Genomic DNA, 23,931 nt, shown 5'->3' with positions numbered 1-23,931 from the left:
GGCAGAAGTACACTCTGCCTAGGAAACATTGCAGCTTTGAGGTCTGGTGATCGAGAGCCAATCTCGTGCTTGAAACTTATATATCTTTGTGTGTCATTTCCATGTCCTGGTTCATGCTGAAAGCACAAATATGGAATCGGAGCGAGAGGCTTGTGCGCTCTCCCACCTTTTACCAAGGGCTGGTCAAATCTCTGCCTCTCACTTCCCAGGCTTAGCTCTCTCCTCTGTAAGAGGGAGGTGATCCTACTCCCCCTTACAGAAAGCACGTTCAAATCATTAAATAAAAATGTAGTACTCTTGTAGCTTCTAAATGAAGTTACACTGAAATTAATGCATTTACATCAGCAGTTGATTTATCCCAGAGTATTACCAGGATGCAAGCAAGAGCTTCTAGAGTGAAAGTATTATATTTTTAATTAAGGGCCCTTGAACTTGCCACGTGTTTTGAGCTTGTGGAGAGTGAAATGATGGCAAATTTCTGAACAACTCAGCTCAGCAAAATATTTACGATTATCTGCTAAAAATGATCGTTGTGAGACAGAGCTTAAGCTAACATGGGAAATCTGTGCTGAAAGAATTACAGATATTGTTGCCACCCAAAGGAAGCATACTGTTCACATTCCTCTTATTTCTTTTGACTCTTGTATCCAATGGAAAAGTTCTTGATAAGCTTTATTGCACTGTAGAGGGTATAAACAATGCACTTTGAAATCTGCTGAGCTTAAACCCGAAACTTATCTTTTCATTTGTTTCCTGAATTGTCCCACAGACACAAATCCACACCACACATATGTTTATAAAGAACAGAATACATTTATTACTGTCATGCAATCCCTTCCTTTCTTGTTGTTTTTTTTTCTCAGTATTTCTTAATTTATTATTTTTTACTTGCCACGGCATTCTTCTATATGCTGAACTGCAATGTATTGTTTGATGTCTCCACTCAAAATGCGAAGAGAGGGAAAAAGTTTGGGGTTTTTTCTGCTTTAATAGATTCTATGTTTCAAGATTTAAAGTGATTCCTTCAAGGGGGTCAAGCAGGAATTTACTATGTGGCAGGGAAATTTAGTGAATCAAGAGGTTTTCAGTACAGAGGGTATTGGCCTTCTGACGGAACTAATGGGACCCTGTTGTTCACAGGATAATACACTTAGTAAACACAATCTGAGCTGGTTTTACAGCTGCCATGGAAGAAAAAAATTCCACAGGAAATATAGGTCTGGTTGGTTTTTTTTTTCTTTTTCTGTTTCTGCTTTTCTCTAAAAAGATCTTGTACTTTCTTGGCTTTTTGGCATGAGTTCTTTCCTTCTACACTCAAATGGAAGTCAATAATTAACCACAAACACCAAAATACAATTGATTCTAGTGCAACCACTCTGTGTAAAACAATAGGGTTAATCCTCAGTTCCCTACCTTCCTAATTTATATGAATTTATCACTTCTCTTTCCAGAAGTTTGCCTGTGAACCCTCACATTTCATTGCCTGTCAGTTTTTTCTCTTTTGGTCTTTTGTAGCAAGGGATGCTGACATCAGGCAACAGCAGACATTCTGTTCTCCTTCCCTGCCTGTCCCGTAGGTGAGGCCTGGGAGCCTTGGAGAAAGGAGCATCAGCCCCTGATGGTGCAACACTACTAAAAGGCAGCAAGGGAGCAGCCAGAATGCAGAAGCTGTGGCAGCCCCCCAGCAACACACTTTTTCTCCTCGTGCTCCTGCATTGCCTCAAGCTATGGAAAGATCATTTTAGCAGAGCAGACCTGCTTTATGGGCTGATCTGTGATACTTACTCCAACCTCCTTTGCCATCTCAGATGCCTTCCCTTTGATCACAGGACAGACATGGAAAGGGGTGCCAGAGCATGCTCCAGATTCAGTGCATGGAGGTGGTCACAAACCACATCAGTGGGGTGTCAGGGAAAGGCCAGTTGCCCAGTCCAGCACGGGCACCATGATAAAGTTGCAACCACCTGGGAGTAAAACTAAAACCTTTTGAGATGGCTGGAATGGTTCATTAAAGAACTTTCATACACCAGCAGGCCCCAAAGAGAAAGGAAAGTCGTGGTTGGCATATGATATTTAGTCAGCAAGGACTTGTTTATCATTCTTTAGAAGTGAAGAAACCTTTTAAGTAGCTTTCAGGGGAAGGTAGAGAGCTTTTCTAGAGGTCAGAAAAGTAACAATTTCAAGGTTGATGTCACTCCTCTGTCCTCAGTGTTTCTGTGACCACAACTTTGTTGCTAATTAAGAATCAGCTTTAAGAAAGCAAAACACAAAGTATGAGGTGCATAATCAGCATCACAAAAGGACAGAAACATTGGTTCTTTCACCATGTGATAAATAAGTATTTTGTGCAGATGTTTGGGCCCCGTGTGAAGGGGCATGGTGCTGCCAGGCCAAGCACCAAGCCCAGGAGAAGCTTCTCTGGATGACCAGGACCCTGGGGTCCCCCAGACAGAGAAAATTCCTTTGTCTCAGCAGGAGGAAAAAGAGTTGTAACATCAACCACAAAAAAAATCCCATTTGCTGCTGCTGCCGCCCTGCATTGTGAGTGTTGGCTCCAATTTTGGGAACAGACAGAAGGGACTTTGCCTGGCCATGCTGGATGTGCTCCTAGCATGCCTGCTGCCTGCCTCCCCCGGGACATCCTGGGGGTGATGTCCCAACCAGCTGCTCTGGCAAAAAGGACTGCCGGACAAGGGGAGATGCAAAACTTAGAACACCAGAGTGAGAAGCGTAGTGAAAAGTCTGGCATCTGGATGTGTCAGTCGTCTTGGCAGCTATGCAGAGTTTTTTCTTGTTTGCTCTGCTAGATGTAGGCATCTGAATTCCTGCTGAAAAGAAACAGGGGTGTTCGAAGCCTCTTGCGATTTTGCAATTTGCTGGTTCATATGTCTTCCTATCTGTGGCACTTACAGATATATGTATATCTAAATGTATATGTATATTTATATACCTCAGAGGTATTGGAATGAAATGTGTTTTGTTTTGAATATTCAAGCCATCCCAGCATAGTTAGCTCCTGCAAGAAAATTCTTTAAAAATTATTTTCACCACAGTGAGCATCTTTCACAGAGGAGTCCATCAGCTTCCAGAAGGTGAGACGTGTGAAAGATTTCCTGTTCCCATGCAAAGGAACCAAGCCAAGGACTAACAACAGTGGTCTGACTCTACAATACGAAGGGTGAGCGCGTCTGCGCTTGCACAGAAGTATCCCACATCAGTGCAGAATGGGCCTGTGGATTCCTCCATCCCTCCTGGGTATTTCAATTAAAAGCCGGGAAGGAAGTCCAAGAAAATGCCTAAAATGGCTTGAGTCCTTCCTCATGATCTGGAAATGGAAGTCTGCGGTGACTAACTCCAGCCCAGCCACCAAACCCCTCCCTCCCCGACTCTGCATTGCTCTGTTCATTCCCAGCTCCTCTCCTGCGTTTGCAAACAGTCAGCAGTGGAAACAGTGAAGCAGCCTGGCTTCGAATGCCAGCACCACACGAGTGGTATGTGACTGCAGCAGGGACTGTCACCAGCCCATCCTGGCCCCTAACCTAGGAAGAAGTGATTAAAATCTGACCGGGGTAAGGCTTGATTATAAGCAGAGGAATGACTTTAAAAGAGGCTTCTGCCACACCTGCAAACAAAGCCCGATTAAATCCTTCCATTGACTTAAACTGGCTTCAGAAAAGGCCTCTAACAGCTTCTCCAGTTTAAACAAAAATTAAAATGCTTGTTTATCATTTTTAAGCCAGTTCAAATGATGTCTGCTGACTTTCTCACATAGCTAACAGCAATATCTGTAAAGAACAAAATTAGCTAACTGAGTGGTCAGGAAAGCTGCATCCCTTACCCACTCAGAGCTGGTAATATGAGCTTTTTTTTTTTTCCCTGCCCTCTCATTCTGTTTGGTTATGCATTTGACCTGAATTTGAAAGCATCAATCCTGAAAGAAAAGTTGCCTGGGCACGGGGAGCAGTGGGAGCTCATGCTCTCGTGGTGGGTTACTCCATGGTCACCAGCCCAGTTCCTTCTCTGTTCACTCACATCGGGTGACAAGCATGAAATCTCAGCTCTTCTGGTCAAATTTTAACCATCTAGGTGCAAATACCCAGTGATTTTGTGTGATTTCAGCTGTTCATTTCCTTCCATCACCCATCCACCTCACATAAAAGTCCATTGAGACTTGTTTTTTGTGTGGTGCCTATCCCACAGGAGTGTGTGATCTTTCCTGGTATCCAAGAACTATGACAATGCAAAAAATAAAGAACAGAAGGGGATGCTTGTCAGCCCAGTACTGTATTATTCAAAATCTTACAGTTCAAAATCTCGCCTTCTCTTTCAGTTTAATTCAGTAACAACTTTTTCCTGAAGGACTTTTAGGAGTCAGAGCTTTCTGGGCTCATGAGTGAAGCCTAAGGGAGGATAAATCATCCAGTGTGGGGCCCAGGATGCCCTGTCCACTCCTCTTTGGTTGTGCACCATGAAGAAAGACATCCTTGAAATGTTTGACTGCTTCTGAGATGAAGCCCTCCATGCCCTTCATTCAGCAATGCAACAAGATTTTTGGGAGACCAAACATGGCTGCAGATGAGTTTATTCACAAGGTGTATGAGGTGCTGGCTGGAGAGATGCAGAGCTGAGCTGCTAGCATATGCCCTGCCCAAATTTACTCCTGCCCTCAGGTTTGTGACCTCGGTGACTATTTAATAGTGTAAACCTACCTTTTATATTCCCTGCAGAGGTGATTAAAAAGGATGAACACATGAAGGAACACCTGAGCAAGGATATCACTAGATTAATTCATTATTTCTACTAAGCTAATTAAAGGCAGATCAATTAAATGATCACACCGAGATCATGATTAAGATCAAATCAATAAATCAGTAGATTCAAATGGTTGATCAACAGGTTGTATATCTATCAAAGTGACTTGTGATGTTGCCACTGAAGGAATTACTTAGATTTTAATCTTGTCTAGGAAGATTTCAAGGAGGAGGCAGAGTCTTTTCAGGCTAAAACCCCAGCGAGCTTTCCAGCACATGCAGTGACCTCCTGGGTGAAGAACATAGGCCTTTGAAAGATATAAGGATGTTGAAGGAGATATCTCCCCTGCTTCGAAGGGGGATGTCCAGTCTTTGGATTTTTTGCCAAGCTGTATGACCCAGGTCATATGGTAATCTTGTTTACACTGTGTTTGGGGATGTAATGTGACAGGCATCACCACAGTAACTTTCCTTTAACACATCTTTCTTAAACCTTGATTTTACTTTTAAATGTATTAACATTTATTGTCTGTATATGCCCTGTTTCACAAGTGGCCCTGTTTTTCTCTACTGCCAAAGCAGAAGGGATGGTTAGGTAAGCCTCGCTACTTCAGAATAATCTTGTTTTCAGCTCCAAAGACTGCCACCTTAACTAATTTACTAGTTAATTTTAGTAGTCCTCCAAGGGTATTTTTCACACAAGCACACCTGGTCACCCATTCATACCAACGAAAAAACAAGAAGAGATGGAATTGATTCATTAAAACAAAGGTGAAAACAAGCAATGTAATTTCATCATTCCTTGGAGGGTTTAATTCATGTCCATATTTCTTCATTACGCCAAGCACAGCACTGAAGGCTTCCTCTGGGCACACAGCCTGGAGTCTGATGTGGCCCCAGAGCAGGCTGCAGCCTGCCCAGCCCAGTGAGAGCCTTCGCTCAAGTCTAGCTCATCTTCCTCTGCGTGCGTTACCCAGAGCAAGGCAGAGTGGTGATGTTGGTGTTTTTATTTTGGGTAGTGGATGATACAAAAGAACCATGTTTCCCTCATCACCATCATCATTTGTACAAGTATAACTTCTACTTCAATCAGCCTTGGGCTCACACTGTAGGGCTGTCAGGCTGTCAGGTGGTTTGGAGGGTATCTGTCATCCAGGTTCCTCACAAGCTGTGTCAGGAAGTCCCATCAACAAGTGACCTTTAATTTTGCCTGATCAGTTTTGATCATACCTTCATCTGTAATATAAAATACATATGTGTAGGAGGAAGCCTTGCCAGTAAGGCATAAGTTTATCTTGCAGCAGAGGTAAAGGGAGTATAACATGCTGCCGGTGGAAATCTCCCAACTTATAGAAATATACCTGGTATCCTGCTCAGCACATTTTCTCCTTGGTACAGTTTCCTTGTGCTAGTTCCTCCTACAGTTAAAATATTGTGAATTTCTTAATGGAATAGAATTGGGATGCTAACTTGGGGGAAATTTTTCCCTTACTCTCATGGCTTTTGACCTAAACCTACAAAACACTGTTACATTAATCACTATTTGACCATTAAAGTTTTCTCAGTGTTGACTCTACTTTGGGTCTGTTCTCATCTCACAATGTCCAGTCCAAGCAAGGGTCAAAATGTATTTGAATTCCCAGCTCATGGAGGCCTCAGGCTTGCTGGTAACATGGTGGAAGGCTTTTCACATTTCTTTGTCACTGATGTGAATTATAGCATGTCTGAAGCAGTACGTGGGCCTTAAAAATAAAAAATTAAAATGTAAGATAAAAGATGCTCTGGTTCTCCTTTTGCAGACACAGCACTAATCAGGGGGCGAGCTCTGCACAGTGCTCTGGTAGAAAGTAATTTCCTGATTTAGGGTGATATGTAGCTAAGGATTTTGACTGATCTCATCTGTATGTATATTCAGTCTTTGTGAGATGCTATTAGTAAGCATAGCTGAAATTTGAATATCTTATTTTGTTTTAGAAAGTGTCTTTTGTATTATTTTTAGGGAGAGTTATCTGTGTTACTTGCAACATGACACAGCTTTGGGTCATCTGCGGACTTAAGCAACCTAATCTTTCTTCTTTCAGGCAAATAATTTACATGAAAGCCATGTACAGGCCTGTGCCAGGACAGATCCTGGCTCACCCTCACTTGGTACAGCCTTTCATTTGGAAAAGAAATCACATTTAAAGACCAGAATAGCACAGGGCTTTGCCACTTGCCCTCTACTAATTTTATCAAGTGTGTTTCTCTGCCTGCTTTAGCAGGACATTGCATGAGACTGGGCCACAGCCTGTCTGGACCCACGTTGTTGCACCTCTGGAGCTTCTGCTGTTAGTGTGCTTTGGGAGGAAAGCTGGTTGGTGTGGTATGGTTTGGTCTTGACTAATCCAAGTTGGCTGCTTCTCATCTCATTGTCATCTCCTGGATATTTACAAATAAATTAATTATTTGTTCTAAAGAGTTACAGCTAGGCTGACTGGTCTGTGAGTCCCTTGGCTTCTCTTGTCTTCCCTTTTCTGTTCATAGGAACTCCTTTGGCCTTTTTAAACTTGGGGTGTCCTGGCATATCCATCACAAATTCCCCAAATTAACCACTACTGTCAGTTAGTGCTGGGTAAAATTGCTCCTGCACAATGAAATCATAAACATTACCTCATCTGTGTGCTCTCTAACCACTGCTTTCTTTCAGGCTTGCATCTCATTCCCTTTCTTGGCTGCCTGTTCAGCAGCAATATATTCACTGTAGACTGATAATAAAAAAAGTATTAAGGACTTTGACTTTATTGAAAGTATTTATCAATAGCTTTTGCTATTTATTGGGTAGCAGAGCAACTCTTTTCCTTACTCATCTTGTTTTTACCATACGAAATGAAGTCCTCTGTGAACTGTGCCCCATGCTGTAGTCAGGAGCCTTCAGTGCTCTTTTTTAAATCAGTGCATGACAGGGAAGATTTTTTTGAGCCAAGCTGGTTGATTTCTGGCCTCTGTTGGTTTTTAATTAGTTTATTTATTTGGAGTTCTTCAGGTCTCAGTCTCAAACAGAAATTTGGGCCGCCAAAGACACCGAGATCACCTCCCATCCCCACTGCTTGTGGTAAGTCCAGACAACTCAATAGCTGTCCTAAGGCCATGTTTCTGAAGGTCTCTTTCCAAGATTCCAAAATCTCCACATCTGCTCAGTGATTCTTTTGGCAAGGGGGTCAGCAGGAAGGACTCTGTCTGCATAGCCTCCCACCTGTCTCCCTGAAGGGACATCCTCCCTGTGAAGGACAACTCCGAGCGTCCCTTTTGGGATGCTCCTGCTTCTCCTGGGGTAGTGGATGTTGGGTGATGCTCCTGAAGGCTGAGGCTCCCCTGCGTCCTTTTGGAAGCCCCGTCGCTATGGCGACTGTGTGCAGCGTTATGATCTGTTTGTTGTCCACCTCTCTCAATCAGAAACGCTTCTGGAGCTTTTATATTTTCAGTGATTTTCATTCAAATCACTAGTGGGTGGTTTTGAATTTAAAAGGGAAGTGACACACCATGAGGAAAAACTTCCAGAAACCTTTGTGGTCTACTGTTGCACTCTTTTACTTTTTTAATGATTAAAAGAGACTTTTTCTCAATTTTATCTTAATTTTGTGTTATTTTCACACTGCTCTGAGCACATCAGAGAGAAAGAGAAAATTTTTCACTTCACCCCCTGTTTTGGATGCAAAACTCACCAAATTGCTCCCCAGGGTGGCTGTGGCACTGAGAGGAGCAGCAGAGCCGCCCACATGCTCCCCTGCCCCGATTCTCGGGGGACCAGCAGGAGCCAGGCAGGATGGACCAGAACCCTTAGGGCCTAAACGCAATTTTGCCCTGGAGCAGACCTGTGGTTAGCCCAGGGACATCTCTTTCTTAGTGCTCCCAACTCATCTAGGGGATGAATGAAAAGGAGGAGTGTGTACGTGGTAAATGCACCCACCTTTGCTCACCTGCTTATTCATCACCAAGTAACATTTCAAACCCTGGTGATCACTCCTCCCAGATTACAACCTAAAGCTTTTACCTGCCAGGCCATAGCACTTCTGATTTGATGATTATTTTAACGAAGGATCACAACTTGCATTAGTGTCCTTCTTGGCCCTTCCCTCTCCAAGGCTTCTGCCTCTGTTTGTCAGAAAGAGGTTTTATTCCTTGACTTCTGCATATTCTTCCACCTGCTCTGACCCCTCTGCCACAGCAGTCCTAGGAGGTGAAGATCTGTTTAGCTTTGACAAGTGTTAGTACTTCTGCATTTGATATTAATATTTTAGGGAGTTGTTTTCTTTCAAAGGAATTTAAATACCTCTCTTTACCTTTGTTGCATTTCAAAATTTCGCATCTTGTGCTGACACGGAAAGAGCTCTTTGGTTGGGAACTCATGGTTTGCTTTGAAGGTTTGAGATTATCAGTGAGGAAATCTTCTTTCTCAACATGTAGTTTAAAAAGAGCTACCAGGTGACTAAAGAAAAAAATGTATAGATATGAAATCAAGAGATTATTGGAGAGAAAAACTGAATGCTTTCAAATACAGAAAATAAGGACTATGGTTTTAGTTGTGTTTTCATGTAGTTTGGTTACTAGTGTTCATTCATTCTGGATAGTCAAAATAAATTATTTTCTTTTTAGATATCCTAATATTTTTACTTACAGAGCATGACAGGATGCTCTTGGATTTGCTACTCTAAAACATAGCAGCATTCCTACATAAACATGCTTAAATGGCACAGGGTACCTCAAGAGCAGGTTTTGATAAACCTTTCACTTTTATGTACAGAACCAAAACATTGGGAATCTGTTTGGTTGAGTCCCTTTGGAAAGTAACTTTCTTTTTCATTTAGCCCTTGGTGTGGCAACAGGAAGAGGCCTAGGGCAAGGAATGGAGGAATGGTTTGCACCCAGCACTCCAGGAGCTGGGGAGCTCACTGGAATGCTCCTGTCCTCCCTGGGTGTGGGGAAAAGCCATGACGAGAGCAGAGGGTTGCAGCAGCTCATGCTCCCAAGTAGCTCTTTCTGAAGGATGCACTGGGGACAAAAAAGGGGTCTGTGGTGTTCACCATTTTTGGTCACAGCCAACACTTTGCAGGCAGCTTCCCTCCACGCTGCTGAGTTGCTGGCATCGCAGCCTGCTCCAAGCCCACCTTATGCTTCAAGTGCAAATTGTGATCCTCTAGGGTAATACTTGATGGAGAGCTGGTGGCTGCCAAGGGAAGACTTTTCCCTATTTACACCAACAGATACCCACAGACCAGTATGGTCCTCCTCATACTGGATATGTGGATAACCCCCACCTGCAAATGGGAACATGGAAAAATGTCAGTCTTCTTGCCTTGCCACACATTTGAAACCAAGGCTAAGCACTGCCCTTCAGAGAGAAAACTTAAATGCTGAGATGGTGCAGAAACACTCAGACAGAGAGAAAACATCTTCCTAAGTGTTACAAATGTGGAAAAACTGTCTGAATGCCCAGGATAACTGTGAATGGTCTGAGGCGCTTTGGCTGATCACCTCCTGTACATCAGTGCTTGCGCCCCAATGTGCATCAGCAAGTCAAAGGGGGATGGTGGGTGCTTTGAAAACTTGCAAGCACAGTCCAGTGTTTGGCCCAAGGTTTGCAGGGAGCAATGTGTGGAATTTGCCCTGGCTGAACAAGGTGGTGATGAAAAGTTGCCTCCCTGTTCTGGTAGCAGTGTGTTGACTTTCAGGAGGCTGCTCCTACAAGTGACCAACACGCTCCATTTGGCCCAGGCATTATTAATAAGCCAGTCCAAGAGTTCAGGCTGGCTGTATGTGTTAGTGACAAAGTTATTAGCATCAGAGGAAATCCCAGCTTTTGTTAGGAAGAATGTAAACAACTGCTGTTCACAAAAGAGATGCTTCATTCAGCATCCAGGAAAGAAAAGAAAAAACTGGGGAAAAAACCCTTCCTAAGCTGTTGCTGCATGGCTGGCCTCCTCAGTGTTGTCCTGCTCCCGAGCAAAGGGCCTAAAGGCTGTTTAGGGACAAACAACAAGGAAAAAGCCTAAGTTTTTATACAGAAATCCACATGGAAAATGTCTGCATACAAGCTTAGGTGTCACCTCACCCCAAAGCCAGCCCCTGCTCCCTTTTACTTGAACTTGGAGCATCATTTCCATATGTTTATGTATACTTATAGCAAAAGTTTTAAGTGGATGCAGCATTTTTTGAGCTCCCAAAGATTTGGGCTACCTGAAGTGCTATAAGTATAAAAAGTGTTGAACTCTTTGCAGTCCAGGGTCCCATACTGGAATTATCTCCCTGCTTAGGATCTCATGGCAGAGCTCGGTACATCAGCTCAGTATCCATCTTATATTTTGCTATAAAGAAAAGGAGGCTGAAAAAACCCTATTTTACTGTATTTTCATCTTAGGGAGTTGAAAAAATAGCAATTTAATTCAGGACAAAACAATCAATTATCACATCACTGAGAGCTTTTCTTTCTTCTGAATAACCTGTCTCCATCTATAAAACCAACCAACTTTGCTGAAGGACCCAGTTTCAAACTGCTTCAGCTCAATCGCAAACCACCCTTTAATTGGACTGAGTCACAAGCTTACCCTGCAGCAGCCCCTCAAACAGCTGTTTTCTGGAGCTACAAGTAGGTCCCAGAGTGGTGTGAGCAGGATATCCAGGAGTAGATGGTTGATGGCTCTGAGTGGGACAGGCTCTGCAGCTGATACTAATCCCAGTTATCATGGCACAATGGGACAAAGAAGAGCCCTGGGGGTCCAGAAGGTGCTGTGCAGAGCAGAGGAGGACACATCTCCCATCCACACTGTTTGGCAGCACCTCTGCCAAGCAGGAAGTCATTTTCCGAGCACTGCCAGTGGAGACCCGACAATGAGCATGTTCAGCCCCTTACTACCCCAAGAGGTGTGTTGTTTTGGGGTCCTTTATGCAATCAGGACAAAGCAGAGATGAGCTGGGATTCCAAGTTCCTCAGAAACACCCCATGGACATTTAAACCCCAGGACCGGACAGCAGCCAGCAATGTGGGCAGCATATGAAGAGATTGCAGAGCTCACAGGGACTTTCAGCTCCCTCTCAAGCTCACCCCTACCCTGTGATCATGGTTTCTGTGCTTCTCGGAGTGAGGCTGACCCTACAGCCCCTTTTACTTCAGCTGGGAGTTTACTGCTGTTAGGGTTGTTGAATCCCTCTGCCGCTCCAGAGAACAAAGTATCCAAGAACAGCAGATCCTGCTCTCAGGAAATTGCACAGATTCAGGGCAACCCAGAGCTGGTTGAGAGATCTAAAAATTCCAGGCTAGAGGTTCCCTCTCCTGTTTTGCTGGTGCTGTCTAGTAAGTCCATGGCGATGTCCCACCATGCCAGACAGGCTCCAGCCTTCGTGCTGGAGATGAAGGGAGAGCAGAGTGCTTCTGACTATCTGTGTTGCTGCTGCTGCTACTGCTGCTGCTGGTGGATAAAACGTTGTGAGGAGATGGGAAAGGCCATGGGGAAGGTGGTGGGAGGGCTCTGGTGGTGGCACTTGCCTGAGGTTGCAGCAGCTCCAGGGTGATTCATCCTGAACCGGGAGTAATCGGCTGCTGAAATGCCGAGCCCTGAAACTGTTTCATCATGTTTAGCATTTCCCGCTATATAACACGCAACTTTGCAAAGGGCTTTCTGCTTGGTGTGTGGCTGTAGCAAAGCCCTTAGTCACCTCCTGGTCCCAGCAGCCAAGCGTCAGTCCTGGGGAAGGGAGCAGGCAAAACAGATCTCGCAAGAACAGGCAAATTACTTTCGCTTTCTCAAGGGAAAAGCCTCAAACAAGCAAACAAAAAAAGAAGATAGTAAGAGGAAGTGAATACTTTAAACCAGCAGTATCTGAAGTGAGCTCCTTTATTACAGAAAAGCCAGAACAATCTATTGGCATGGTATGGCAGTTGAAAGTGCCTGAGTGATGGCTAGGAAATCTTTCTGTGCAAGAAGGTGCACACACTGTTGGCAAAGCAAATGATCAGAATTTTGCTAACTGCTTGATGCAGTTTTATCTGACAAGGCTCCTCACTCAGAGCTGAGAAAATAAGTGTCCCCTCAGCAAGGCTCCGTGGGCCAGGGGACTGACACATCCAGGCTCCAACATGCTCTGAGAAGAAGATAATCCTATAGAAAAGGTCTACTGAGAGCATTCAGCATCATGAGTTTTAAGATGTTTGGTTGCATAAAATACTGGTGGATCCATTTTCCAAAACAGGCATTTTGATCATGGGCATCTGGAGAGCTTTATCAGAGCGTTTTGCTCCCTGCACTGCCACCTCAGTCACTGAACTGGAAAAATTCAGCCCCAGAAACAAACAGGTAGAGATTGCAGTGATTGTAGCAATCCTGATGGGAGGCATGAAGCAGGTGTTCTCAAAGATTTTCAGGTCCTTCTATCCTGTAACCAGCCCCACAAAGGAGGCTGCAGCAGGAGCACCCCAAGCACAATATGGCACAACTGCGGGGCTCACTGCTCTGTGCCGGCAGCCAGATGCATTCTGCAATCTTCTGTAGCTTCCAAATCGCCTCTAAAGGTGATCCAAAATCCCCCCTGCTGGCAATTCAGGGGTGAGGAGTCTCCCATCCTCAGTATGATGTCAAATGTCCCCTATCTTTGGTAGGATGTACTCGAGCTGTGGGACTCCTCCACCTCTGGCAGTAAGAGAGACCCCTGCCAAATCTTTCACCCCCGCAGCCAGATTTATAGGCCAGTGAAAGGCCACCCCAGCCATAAACCAGGGAGAAACCCTTGTAGAAATAACCCTTCTCATTAAGTCCTGGTTGAGATGCGCGATGCAGTGCATCTGGTGTTTGAGCTACAGCTCCAGCATCTCCACAGACTTCAGCCAACATCTTCTAGGTGATGTTTTCAAATTTCCTCTCAGTATGATGAAAGACTGAAAGTTTAATTTATTAAAGAAATCATCTTAGCTCTGGAAGCTGAGATTTCATCACCTTGCCCAGGAGCTGGGACTTTGGCACAGATGGATAGTGTCTATCTGTTAATCCAGACCCGGAGAGAAGAAAGGAAGAAAAAGCTTGTTGTTTCATAGCAAACGAAAGAGAGAAATCATTTTGGAGGCCTGCTCATACCTGAGACTCAAAAAGCACTGATGCATTGAGGCCTTAAAGTGTATTTTTGCAGAGGTCAAGTGCATGTCCCCAGCATGGAATGAGCAGAATAAAAATTGGCATTGAATTCTGTGTGACTGAAACCTTGATTCAGAGTCACTGCAAGTGAAAACCCCAGAGAACATGAAATGCTGTTAGAGTTGTACTACAAGGCTTTGGATTTTTTTTCTCTACCCCTCTGGTGCCTGATGTTCCTGCAATTAATTTAGTCTATGTTTCTAACAGTGAGTGTGCAGAAGGAGGAGGAGCAAATTGATTTTTGGTTTTCCTTGTATCAAAACAGTATGGCTTGCTAAAGGAAGAGCTTACATTTCAGCCCCAACATGTATCTCACTTGCATTGTGGATAATCCTTGAAAGATACCCCAAAGAGTACATTTTGGGGAGGAAAAAAGATGTGCACACAGAGGCGTGCAGGAGGACCTGTGCACTGCTGCTCACAGAAGACCAGGTGAGGACCGGGGCCATGTGCAGGGATGTTGGATGCTGGAACCAGCAGCACTGCCCGGAGGCCACCCAGCGGGATGGGAAATGGCTTGAACAGCCAAGGATGAGGACACGAAGTCACTGACAAATTACTTGTGATCTTGCTGTGACTCACTACAGAAACTTCCCTACCTCAGCTCCTCTTCTTGAGACATCTTTACTGGTGACTGATTCGTGGCAGTCTGGTTTTTTTTAAACCCAACTTAGAAAGCCACCCAAACACACAAGCACTGAGTAATTACCATACATGTCTAGCACCTAAATAAATAAAAGTGCTTGCCCTGCGCTTTTCTGATCCAAAGCGCTGTAGACTCTGAGTAATCACTTCTAAACCTGTGTTACAGATGTTTGTGTTGCTTTCCCGGGCCTGCCAACAAGAAAGCTGAGGTGGAGGATGAGCCCGATGTCCTGGAAAAGCTGCAGAGTAAGACTGAGAGAGAGTGGGTGTGGCAGAGCTTTTCAGCTCCTCTTGCTGTACACAGCCTTTTCACAAAGGCAGAGCTGGGGCTCGTCTGTATTTCTCTTCCTGCTGCCCTTCTGAACACCATTCTGCACGCAAATGTGCCCATGGACTAAATACCTTGAAGCTCATATTTTCCAGGAGATGTACATTACCTTGTCTTCTTCAAGCCTCTGTATGGCTTATGCTGCAGCTGATCCCAAAGCACAAGTGAGGGGAAAAACAATGGTGGAAATTCAAGGAAAGAAGGAAGCCAGAGCAGCTCTGTCAGCTTTTATGTCTCCTCCTAAAGTCAGCATGAACATACACGGACTGGAGGAAGCACATGTAGCCATGTCTCTCGCTCACAGCAGTTTGGGATGGGGGTAAGAGGACCTATCACCCCAAACCCAAACCATTTTCCTGGATGAGCTGTTGGAGATCTTTGGTGCCGTTTCCTATAGCCACCTCCTGGCTCAGTAGAGCTGGTGGCACAGGGTCTCCTCCAGCAGTGCCTGCAAATGTATGGGAAGCAGGTGGAGGCATGGCTGGGGAAATGGGGAGGTGCACAGCAGGGTGGATGGACCAAGTGTCCAGAACAGAGAGAGAAAATTGAAATCCCACTGAGGGAACCATTCCTTCTCTTGGAAGGCACTTTGAAGGGCTGTTTTAAAAGATTTCTCCAGTGGACTGAGGAAGAAGAAGACATGCTCGAGGTACAAGCATATGTTGCTTTCAGGTATGTTCATGGGGCATTTAGGGACAGCTTGATCTACTTAAGATGCAGAAGATAGTCCAAGGTAGACTGAAAATTTAGAACAAAACTGAAGGACATTGTGCTGTTACAACCAGATAAACAGTCTGTTCCTCTTTCAAAGTTAAGCAGATTTTACTATAGTTATTTCTAGGCTATATCCTCCTGTTTTGTACTTCAGATGAAGTGCTGTCTCCAGAGAATGAAACCTCTCCATATCCACATGGCTCAGGGAAGCTGCTCAGGTCCAGCTGGGGAATGAAACCTGTCCCTGGAAAGAAGTTATCCATAGTCAGTGAAAATACTTGTCAAAATCATACAGAGAGCCTTTTAATTAAAAAAAAAAGTAAAACAAAGCAAACCAGAATCCAACCTGATTATGTTAGTCTTATGATGAGGAATTCAGCCTACTCTTACTCTACCTGCAGCTCTCCTTTTTCAATGGCTGGGAATGGAAATACATATTCAATGCTTGCCCTGGTTCCAGAACTGTATTCAGTCCAAAATGTAAAATTACTTTGGTTAAATGCTCTGTCCTTCTTCAGTCTCCAGCCTTTAAACTTTCACTCATCAGTGTAGTGCCAGTGTTCAGACCTGGCTTTCATCTGGAGGCAGGGGTGTCAGTGTTTCATCCTCAGGGTGTCAGATGTTTGCAGTCAGATGTTGGATAAAACTCTGCTTTTCAGGGAGACTCTCACAAGCTGTTGGAGTTTTCTGAGCCTATTTTGTCCAAGTAAAAATATTTTAGATCCATAATAAAGAGTTTATTCCAGGTCTTTTTCTATTTTGTATGCAATATTTTAGTTATGGCTCTACTCTTGCCAGCACCACGGGCTGCTATTTTGTTGTTCCTGTGAATGAAATAAATAGCTCTGCATTCCAGCTCATGATAATAACACAGCTATATTCCTAGTTGGCCTTGGCCAAGACAAGCTATTAAAATGAGTTTTGTTTTGTCATGTTTCATGTTCTGAATCAACTTCAGGAGGTGTGGATCTGATGGAAAGGCACTGAACAGGCAGGAAAAACACCAAGACGAACCTCTCACAGCCAGGATCTACTGGGACAAAAGCAATAATGTTCCTTGTCTCCTAATGCTGTGCAAAGGTGTGTGTGAAAAAAGGTTCACTTTTTAATGTGTTCGAAATACAGCCCCCTTTTTCTTTGCCACTTGTAACTCAAGGTGAAATGCCTGTGCTGACCGTCCTCTGGCTTCTGCTGCAGGGAAGTGGGCAGTGGAAAATGCAGCACAGGGCTTTGTCAAGTGCTTCCCCATTACTGGAGTAGTTTTGCTCAGTGGCTGTTCTGATAGAGTGAAAAAAGGGTTATTTCATATGACTTGAACTGTGCAGCCTGATACAATCATTAGGAAGCTTTGACTGTGTTATAAATAACTTGTGATGCTAGCACAGCTTTGTGCAGGCACCTCTCTGAAGCTCCTACCTTGGCAGCTGCTGTCAACAGGCTCCCCTAACGTGGAGGCAGTCCGTGATGGCAGTCACTGGTGGGGATGGTGGGCTGAAGAGACCATCCTCGTGCTCACTGCGTGACGCTGCCGCCTTCTGCTTTGCTGTGCATGAGGAAGGCTCGAGCCCTTTCCTCTCCCCACGCTCATCACGCCATGTGCTCCTTGGCACAGGCTCATGGCTTTATTTGTGTAGGGTTGCATCCATGCCTGGATCCCATAGGACCTTGGTACAGATCCAACATCACTCATTGCATGGGAAAACCTTTTTTTGAAAGGGACCAGAAAATTTCAGGGCAGTCAGGAGAGGAGCCTTCTCCTCAGCAAAATAACCCTCTGAGCAGCTGACAATTAGCTGCTGGAACAGCTCATGATTTCAGGTAGTGTTTGAAAGCCAGAGATTTATAATCCAGAGTCACATAAGCTCTATGGCAAATCAAATCTGTGATGAAAAAAACCCTGTAATAAAACGATTCAACACAGGAAGTCTGATAAATTGTTAATTTTACTTAGGATAATTACGGTATTTACATCTAGGTAGCACTGACAGTTCAAGGCTTTGATATACTCTAATGTGATTTATGGGCAGCAGAGAGGAGCTGGGTTGAGCTCATCATCCTCACCTCAGGCACATCTGCTTTGTGTGCAAAGCTCTCATGAGCACGTGCTGCCACAATAGATAGGACTGGCCACAGGTGCCTCCTGTCAGAAGCACCATCTGCATGAGCTGCTGCTCAGAGATGACCAGGGATTATTAAACACTAACGAATATACTACCATTATAGACAGCTCAAAGAGCTTGACAATGCACTCAAGGGAAAGAGCCCAAACTGGTATTCTGATCTCAGAAGAGAAGCGGGAAAGGAGAAAGTAAATGAGCCTGCCTCATCTTCCAGGAGCTGCTTTTAGCGCTTCAGTAGATGGTTGATCAACAGTGGCCTCAAATCCAGGGCCACTGTCATCACCTGTAGCTCCATTCTGCCAATGCAACCTACAGCATAGGTGAGGAAACAGCCACAAGTAATGCCTGGGGTTCTAACAGTGATTTGTGGCATAAATGCTGCAGCTGCTTGTGATTTTGAGGATTTGTTGTGTCCCTCTCCTATGGATGCCATCCTGCCCCTTGAAGGTCTCCAGGTATAAGCAGGATGAGCCATGTCAGTGAGGTGGTGGAGGCAGTCACAACCCAGGACAGAAATATTGCGTGAGCACAATGGTTGCAGAAACAGTAAAAACAATTTTTGAGAGAGATGTGATATGTAATATGGGAGCAGAAGGAACATCTCTGTGTGCCGGTCTCAGATTTTAAAGATGGGTAGTGCCTGGACCAAAAAGAGACTGTGGTTTGGGTTTATCATCAGCTGACTACTGTCTGAAACGAAGCTAAATCTCATGGGTGACATCAGGGGACACGGGAACAAGGTATGGGAAATAGGTGAAAATCCCCTGAACCAAATCTAGCATGGACCTTTCTGCTTTCTGAATTTTACCCTCCTGGACGGTGTGTCCAATAGACTCATTGGGATTCATGTTTACCTGAAACATCTCAAGAAGATTCCACATGGGTAAAATGAAATCTGTCCTAAAATGGCTCAAAAAGGAAGGGGTATCTCATTTTGCCTTCTACCTGGGAGCAACACTTCTTTGCCATCTTACCGCCCCACTGGAAAGGCACCAAGGGACACCAAAATATCCACTGTGAGGACAAGTTTGTGTTGCTTCTCAGACTCCTTTAGGGAGTCTTGGAAGGTTTCTGTAGAAACCAGAGGCTCAGGACAATCCTCACAGAGCTATTGTCTTTCTTTGTAGACTTTCATCTCTGAACATTACATAGATCCGTGATTTAGGAGTATTTAAATGTTTAGTCTCCACTTAGCTAAGCAGGGACATGGATGGCCACTCATTTTGCATAGAGCAGCAGGATGTGAGAGCCTTGGCACCTGGAGCCATCTCTCATTCCCAAAACTGAACATGAGTAAAAGGGTTTTGTGACAAGCATAATGACTTGCACACTGAAACCATGTAAAAACTGAACTCATGTTTTACAGAAAAGGCTGCAGCTCTGGGATGAATTTTGGCAAACACACGCCCTTCAAAAATCCACAAAACTGACATTTGGTGAAGGGTGGGAGGGTGAAGAGTGCACAAAACATCCAAGCCCATGTTTTTCATTAAAAAATCATAATGTTTCATGTCTAAAATATCAAAATTAATCATTTCAATGCATCCAATACAACTGCCATGAAGAGACTGCTCCAACAGCACACCACTTCTCTCTGTGAGTGGACAGGAGATGAATGCCCTTTTTGATCTGCATTGAAAATGGTGTCTTCTAGGACATGGGAAAGGAAGCGGGATGAAAAGGATATTAAGTAGGCTGCATCTCGAGAGAAGAAAACCCCCTTTAATCCCCTTCCCAACTCCTAAGCATCCATTTGAGATCCAGCACAGGAAGATGAAGAGGACAGGAGGGTAAGAACAGCACAACCAGAAAAAAAGGATGTGTTCTCAAGGGCACCATCAGAACACTGGCACTTCACATTCCGATCTTGAGTTTTGATACCAACTATGCTGGTACCTCTGGTTCCTTTCCAGAGGAAACTGCTCTGCTGTGTTCCTGGTTTAGGTGTTGGAGCAGTGAGGTCAGGACTCACCTTTCATGCAAGGACCAAGAAATCAGGTGACTGAGCCATATTCACAGTCATATGTAAAGAAAAGGCAGCAAACAGGCGAACTCCAAGCTGCTGCAGTGGAGTGGGTAAATTCATCAAGGAAGCAGGCAGTGGTGCATCCCCGCACTCAGATCTGGCCTCTCCAAAATCAGTTGGTGCTAATTTCCAACAGATTTTCAAATCAAAACACAAATGCCTTTTTTTTCTTCTACAGCCAGGACCATTACTGGGTATGGCAGGATGCAAAGACCTGGCGAGCCACCCCTTCTGTGTCCAATGGAGAGAGGCTGGAAAGCTGCTAAAAAAGGGAAAGAACAGGCCAATGTGCTGTTGTTGTGAAGCAGTCGAGTAGCAGAGAGACAAAACAGAACTTCCAGCACCTTGTAGCTTGACTTCTGGGACTGAATGCAACATCAGCCCAGGTGAGCCCAAAATCATCCCACTAAACCCCTCCCTCAGGCTGCGGAGGAAGGGCACCACTGGTACCTTGGATCTCCATGGGAACCATATCAGAGAGAGGGGAGATGAAAGAGGAGAGCAGAGAATGGACCAGAGAGAGCAGTGGGGAATGGGGAGAGGGTGGTAGTGGGGTGAGGGGCATGTGGAAACCGTCCATGCGCCAAGGTGCCCTGCAGGGAGCAATAACAGGCTTACTGCAAAGCCTGATGCACTCGGGAGGAAAACTAAGCAATGTGTGGAGCCTGTGGTGGGAGAATGGTGTTTCCTCACAGCAGATTAAACTGGCAGCGATACTGGCAGAGGGAGCTTGTGAAGAAAAGCAAAAGCAGGCAAGAAGAGTTCGCTCTTCCCATAGGTCTTGTGGGACAACATAGTGAGCAAAGCAGGGAGACTAAGGATGCTTCTCTACACCCATCCTCCTCTTCCCCTCCAGCCCCCAGAGGAACCTACATTAGGAAAATACCCTCAGCAGTGTCACCTCCTCCTCTTTTTCTTCAGCCATGGCCTGGGGGTCTCCAGGCAGTGATGGCTGTCACCTAGGCTGGGATGAGCAACCTGGGGTGCCAGTGCCCACTTAGCCCACCCAAAGCCTCCTCTTACACGGCTGAGGGGTTCATCCCTTTGTTGGATGGCAAAGCAGCTGCCACAGGGCAGAAGCATGGGAGTTCATGATGGTCCAGGAAAGGGCTGGAAGCATGCTGGCCAAGCAACACTTCACAGGCATCAGCTCTGCACCTTGCAAGTGACTCTCTGCTGTCCCATGACAGCACTACATTCCTGCTGCCCAAGTACCATGTGGGATTCCCACACTGACAAAGGGAAGAGCTTGTGTTCTTCACCAAGGGTAGGCCCCATTCTTCAGAACATCTCCTTGCCTGCCTGACAATGGGAGCAAGCACAGAGACTTAGCCTTGGTCTCTGCCTCTGCCCATCTCTGAGTTATCTTCCCCCACATTCTTGGCTGCTCCTTTTTAGTTCAAGGAATGAAACTCATGGCAGAGTCAGTCAGGGAAGTGGTGTTACTGCCAGTCTCTGCTCTGATGCCTTTGGAGGAGGCACTTTTCCAGATACAGTGCAGATCTTCCCAAGTGGGTGCTCCCTTCCTGGAAGCTCAGCTCTCTGCCTGCACAGGCTTTGCTGCAGCTCACACACCACCAGTGCTGCTTTGGCTCATCTTCACATCAGCTCTGCTGATGTGGTCCCAGACCACTTGGGGATGCCATTAGCTTCCTTATTAGGAGATAGTGGGAGAGGGATGACAGCTGCAGGCCCCCTTCTTGCCTGCACACAGACAACTCCACACTCAAAGGTGTATTTTTCTCATGTGTGGCTGGGGTTTCACCATCCCACCTGACCACACAGAATTGGGAGCAGCTCCTGGGGCTCCCCTGCAAGGGGTATTTGCTCAGGGCTACCCAAAGCAATTGCAAAGCTTCCTCATCCCAGCCCAAACAGCTGCTTCTCCACAGATACTCCCTCCCCATCTGACTGAGGCAGGAGGACACGATCATGAAGTTCACTCCATAGTGTATCGCTACAAGCCTGGCAAACTGGTTGAGGCTTCAGCCATTTTTCTCAGACATCAGCCATTTTTCAACCAGCAGATTCCTGCCAGCCTGGCATTTTTCTAATGTATGGTCTGTAGTGATTTTGACAGGAAAATTCACATCTGTCCCCTCCTACTTTCATGCAGCCCAATGTGCCGTGTCATCTTGGTGTCACATTGTCCTGATTCTGGCACTTTAATGCAAGACCACTGAGGGATTTGGTGCATGAGGCACAGCTGATGCCATGCAGCACCTGGAGCTCATTGTCTCCTTTGCAAAAGGCAGAGAAGGAAGTTACTGTCTGGTCATTTTGGCTGCTCTCTGCCATGGCCTGCTCAGTGATGCAGCCTGCTTCGGCTGACAGACTTGTAGAAAGGCTCAGAAATGTCAAAATTACCTTCTGTTCCACAGCAGGTCTACCAGTGATTTGTTTTTCTCTAAGGCGGGCAGCTGCAGGATACACTGCTCTCTGCAGTTTTAACTGTCATTCTCTCCTGATTTTATTTTCAAATCCACAGTTCAAATGCATTCTCCATTTATAAGATGGGCGAGTGGCACTGACATGGTCTTTTCTCCCCTGTGCACCTATCTTCCCCACAGGATACTTAGAAATGTGCTCTATTCCTCCTTCCTCCCCAAGAAGCTCTCTGTATTCTGCAAAAAGGGGAAGCTGTAGTCAAAAATGATTGTTGCTTCAGGAAAAAAGGCAGCAGAAATAAATGGGCTTTCTCCCACATCTAGCAGAGGTGGAGAGCTGAACAGTAAAAGTTAGGACACAGAGACACCAGCCTGAGCAAGCAAGCATTCCCTGGGGAAATGGGGCACTTTGTGCCCTTGGATAAAAGAGATCTCCTGTACCTTCACTTGGTGCTGCCTGTGCCATACATCTTCTCTCTGAGCTCACTTGCTGACGCTTTCCCTTGTCTTCCCAAACACAACCCTAAATGCACTACAGAAAACAGGGCTGCCGGCAGCCTTGTGCCGCAGCAACAAGCCATCACCTTTGCTGCAGGGCCACTGCAACTGGCAGCAGCTGAAAAAGGATTTTCTTTCCTGGGCCTGTAAGCAATTGGTGCTTTGCACTCTGTATTTTTCCATTTGGGAAAACCAGGTTTGGGACAGACACTACAAAAGCAATCTGAAATCAAATTTAACAGAGTTTTACGCACTGCAGCAGCACAGTTTCAAAGGATGTTTAGGGGAGAGTGCCTCCTGTAGCCAGCCATTTGGAGGGATACATTATAAAAAAAGGCAATAAAAAATACCAACTCCCCTTGTCTTTCTGCAGGCACAGCCCCAAGGAAATGCACACAAAGCCACAAAGGAGAGGAAAATGTGTCTGTCCCCAGCTAAAAAAAGTATGCTCAGGACAATATGCACAGTCAAAAGGGGGATGAATCAGAACAACATAGCTGGACCCAAAACAAAGTTCTCAAGGATATAAATTGGTGAGCATCTGGGTACCAGGTCCTGAAAAACCAACCACTGCAAGCAAAATGGACAATCAAAACCAGGGACATCTGACATTTCACTTATCTGGACAGGACGCTAAATAGGAGTTCAAATTTCAGAGAATGGCATTTAACCTGGATACCCTGTTGCCTGAATGAATACTTCGACCACTGTTGAGATCATCTTCCCCCTACTCTTCTATTCCATTCCTGCCTCCATCACCAAAACTACCTGGCAAATTCAGGATGAGCTTTCTACCAAGAAACATGGTAAATAAACTGTCTAGCTATAAATTCTCCTAGTCCTACTTGTTCCTATTCTCTTCTTAAGGGTGGAAAACAGTGAACCAGAACATTTCAGAGCAATGACACCAACTGATAAAATAATCCTGACATTTGCTTGCTGCAGATTAGAGAAAGCCCCAGCAATTACTGAAAATCCTGCAAGTTTTGGTTCTGTCAATGGCCATCTTTATCCCCTATCACTACAGTACACTAATGTTTAACATCAGCTATCATATCTCCCATCCTCAGTAACTAGCAAAAAAAATGACATCCAAAGATGGCATCATGAACAGCCAAGGACAGAAATCTACCATGTCTACCATCACGGACATAAAGAGGCAGCCTTTTGTAGCAGAAAGAATTTCTTGGACTGTTTCAGTTCCCAGCATCTGCTGAGGCTGTTGACATAGAGGGCAAAATTTGATGCAGTGAGCAGGATACCAGGCCATTTGGCAGAGGTGACACCAAACAGAACATTACGTA

General features: G+C 45.1%; 1 long non-coding RNA gene across 5 annotated transcripts in view; it reads left to right on the top strand.

Moving 5' to 3' along the window:
• The window catches only part of LOC121675293, a 35,742-nt gene that overhangs the window by 4,313 nt on the left and 7,498 nt on the right, over window positions 1-23,931 (top strand). For 2 of the 5 annotated variants that reach the window (XR_006020036.1, XR_006020033.1), the window contains 3 exons: window positions 7,774-7,842; window positions 14,721-16,676; window positions 19,921-20,128. This is a non-coding gene — a long non-coding RNA (uncharacterized LOC121675293). Of the gene's footprint in view, window positions 1-7,765; window positions 7,843-14,720; window positions 16,677-19,920; window positions 20,129-23,931 lie in introns of all 5 variants that reach the window. The other 3 variants (XR_006020034.1, XR_006020037.1, XR_006020035.1) reach the window with 3 other exon arrangements.

This window comes from Corvus kubaryi, unplaced genomic scaffold (genome assembly GCF_017639235.1).
Source record: "Corvus kubaryi isolate FWS band 111438036 unplaced genomic scaffold, C.kubaryi_AGA036_p1.0 74, whole genome shotgun sequence".
Lineage (NCBI taxonomy): Eukaryota > Metazoa > Chordata > Aves > Passeriformes > Corvidae > Corvus > Corvus kubaryi.
This window is presented reverse-complemented; position numbering and strand designations above follow the sequence as displayed.